General features: G+C 43.6%; 1 long non-coding RNA gene across 1 annotated transcript; it reads right to left on the bottom strand.

Annotated features, from left to right (window-relative positions):
* Window positions 1-1,288: 1,288 nt before the first annotated feature.
* Window positions 1,289-2,913, bottom strand: LOC119006547. The gene is made up of 3 exons (XR_005070836.1): window positions 2,701-2,913; window positions 2,291-2,394; window positions 1,289-1,540 (listed from the first exon to the last, which is right to left on the bottom strand). It is a non-coding gene; the product is annotated as an uncharacterized LOC119006547 (long non-coding RNA).
* Window positions 2,914-3,566: the final 653 nt, after the last annotated feature.

Below are 3,566 nucleotides of genomic sequence, written 5' to 3'. Positions count from 1 at the left end.
TTCTGATAATGTGCATGTTGCACTGCGAGGATGCACATCTGCAGGACGGACACATTTAAAGAACGTATGCACGCTCCGCCGAACACAAACCCCCAGAGTACCCGCGGAGATGTCAATCAACCGCGCACATTAACACTTCACAGACGACTTGAAGGAACACGAGAGAAACAGGAGATCGGGTTTCATGAATGCAGATTGCAGATTGAGGTGAGCGTTTTATTTATTTTTTATTCTTTTTTTTTTTTTTTTTCCAGCTTCACTTCACAACTCTGAAAAAAAGGTGGACGGAAAAAAACTCGTCGCCCTGCCAGACTGTCGAGTGTCTCACCAGGAGAGGAACCTGGCGCCGGCCCTCGACAGTGTTCGGTTATATAATCCGTCACATGTGATACTTGAGCTTTAGTTAGTCACTCATCAGCCCTTATACACAGTATTCAACAATTATAGAATCATGAGGACGTGGTATTTTATGTCTGGGCGCTGAGGAGGAATCAAACTCTTTCCGTTGAATGTGACATAAAACATGAGCTGAGGGGCTGAAGATCCGGGTCGAACCATCCGTCCTGATGGGGAACATTTGTCCCAGAGTGTGATGAAGAGCATTAACCTCTGTGTGAACCCTGAACGAGTCAAGAGTCTCAACTGTTTCAGGTGAAGCGTGTGATCATACGAGAGCGACGATAAGATCCACAGCTGTTCAGTTGCCTCACTTACTTTTTCTTTCTGTCTTTGCTGAAAATTTAAATGTGATGTGGTGCAAAATGGCGCCAACATGTGTGAAATACGGCATCGCCCCTCGACCTGGTAAAAAGTCTCTGGGTGCCATGACGCAAACCCAACAGGAAGTCGGCCATTTTTTAATTTTATGCAAATTTTTGGCGGCTTCAATCATTTGATTTGGTCTCATTTAAAAAAAAAAAAAAATCAGAAAAATTAATTGCTTTGATGATAAACACAACAATACAAAAGAATCAAAGTAACACATGAGTGAAAATACAATTTCAAAAACACTTCTCTGAGCTTTCAATGTTGTTTATTGTGCCATCAGCGCCCTCTTGCACCAGATATCCCGACATCTTTGGGAGACATTCGCATATGAAATCAGCATGATGAAAACTGTGAAACCAAAATAGTTTTTAAAGTGAAATAATTTCAGTATTTCTAAATAACTAACAATAAAAAGAAAATAACTGACAAGGTAGAGGTTAAATCCACTGACTCACTGTTGGAACAATCTTACCGAGTTTAGAGAAAAACTGCAAAAGTGTGCGAACTGTGAAATGTCTTTACTTCGGCGCCATCCAGTGGTAGTTACAAGAGGAAACTAAGAATGTCACATAAGTTGTGTCCCATTTCAGGGTCTGCATGCTTCAGAGGACGCATTTGAATGCCAATTACGTCACAATGCCACATGAAGGCTGACCCGATTTGAAGGCTCCTCCAAATGCAGCCTACAAACGTGGCCTTCTTTTCCCTGTTTTTGTAGGATGCATCTCTACCATCCTTTGCGGACTCACATATCCCAAGATTCTTTGCACTCCTGAAAAAGAAGAGAGAAAGACAGAAAGAAAACGGCGACCTCGAGTGGCGTAGATTGTCAATATCGCGGGCCTGGGTGGCAGACATCTTGACGTAAGGGTAAAACATCTGGTGACACAACCAGGAAATGCTCCGAAGGCGAGGGCGCTCTGTATCACCAATTTCAGATCTCAAGACCTTGTAAATATTTCCGGTACAGCGCCGCAGGTACACAAAAAGGTAACATCCGTCTGATAGAAAACACTCAAGAATGCCGATTACGTAAATGAATCCATGACTTGTCGTCTGTTTACTGTCACAGAGAAACATTACTTGTTTCGAGGGCTTTTTGAATATTAACCATGTTAACAAAAGAAGAAAAAAACAGCTTCTCGCCCGCCACAGTAATTTGTGTACACGCACATCCAGCCTCGCTCGGGTTCTTCTTCTTCTTCTGTTGAGTTTTATGGCGGTTGGCATGCATAAATGTTGCATTACCACCATCTGCTGGACTGCGCCTGGCCCGCTGTAGTCCTCCATCACCGTGACAAGTGTGAAAAGACACGAGACAGAAATGTTCCTAATGTAGGTGCATGTGTGAATACTGAAAATCACTCTCGGCGGCTGAAAGTTGGTGCAGCGCTGAACGGAGATCAGTTTCTACGAGAAGCATTGAGTGACTGACGAGAAAGACTTAAAATGTGATAGATCGATCATTTCCTGTTTTGTTTTGTAGGTTCTCTCCTCCTGTCATGTTTCGATTCAGACTTACTGTCTTTGTCTTTTTCCCATCTTCTTCCCTCAGTTTACTGTGCTGCATTCACATGCTCCTCGGATTCTCCCGTTCACCGAGTTGGGATGTCGTTCTTCCGATTTCTGTGCGTCATGTCCGACAGAGGGAGCAGCATGGAAGCAAAAATAAGTTGCTGAGTGTTTAAACAACAGGTTGGCAACTGTTTCTGGTATTTGAGTGACAAGGAAACACAAAGTAAACAATAAAATGACTTTATAATACTTGTTAAAGTTTCTGACCATCGACCCAGTTGTTTTTTTTAGCTTTTTGAGTCGTTGTTCCGACTTCAGATCGCACTCACTTGAATTTTCCCTGTCGCAAGAATAAGGTTTTCTGATAATTCCAACAACACTTAGTCCATCTGTGTGTGAGCCAGAGTTTTCCCTCACTTTTTGTTGATTTTTCTGCATTCTTTGCTCTCCTCTGGTTTCAAGCTTGGTTATTAAAGCTCCTCTTTTTCTTCTGCACCCCACCTGTCCCCAGTCTTCCATCAGCATCAGGACTGGGTAAAAAAAATGAATCACCACATAAATAATGAGATACAAAATCAGACATTTAGACAAAGTATCGCTCACTTCATTGTAAAAGCACTCTGAGAGAAGAACCCCTGAACATGGCGCTGTTCGTGCCATACCCATAATCCTGTGCAGGGCCTCTAATGGTTGTAATCTCTCTGTCAACACAAACATTGACACACCAATGAGAGCGCGTGCTGCATTTAAAGGCCTGAAAGAGATTTATTGGGCAGCACCTTCGTTATGTTTCTGCTACGTTTAGCTCCAGATTAATAGGGACGTTACACTCAGGTTGCTGCAGCACAACATCGGCAGGTCTGGCTCGTGCAGGGGAGTCCTCAGCGCCTACCCATGAGCCCTTGGGACTGCGCAGTAAATCAAACAGGAAATGCAGCAGAAAGCCTAATAAAGTTATTCTAATGATAGCAATCTCCACGGAATCACCCCGACGTAAATCGGAAACTTCTCCCTCTCCCTCCCTCTCCCTCCCTCGCCGTCTTCCGCGGAGCTGCTTGGTAAAAGCCAGACATTTTCACATAAAACACGCTTTCTCAACCTCCGAACGTGGAGAAGCGGAAACAGAAGGTTAGAGGTGTGGAAATTAATAACATTAATCACTGAGTTGCTTCCCAGCCTCCTCTCTTGCTCTTTGCCTTCTGGTTTTGAGGAGACGAGATTAAACATGAACCAACTCAGGGGGGATTGAAACCGTCCTTCTGATCACATTAATTCAGCAACAT

This window comes from Acanthopagrus latus, chromosome 17 (assembly GCF_904848185.1).
Source record: "Acanthopagrus latus isolate v.2019 chromosome 17, fAcaLat1.1, whole genome shotgun sequence".
NCBI lineage: Eukaryota > Metazoa > Chordata > Actinopteri > Spariformes > Sparidae > Acanthopagrus > Acanthopagrus latus.
Note: the sequence above shows the minus strand (reverse complement) of the source record. Positions and strands in the feature narration are given on the sequence as shown.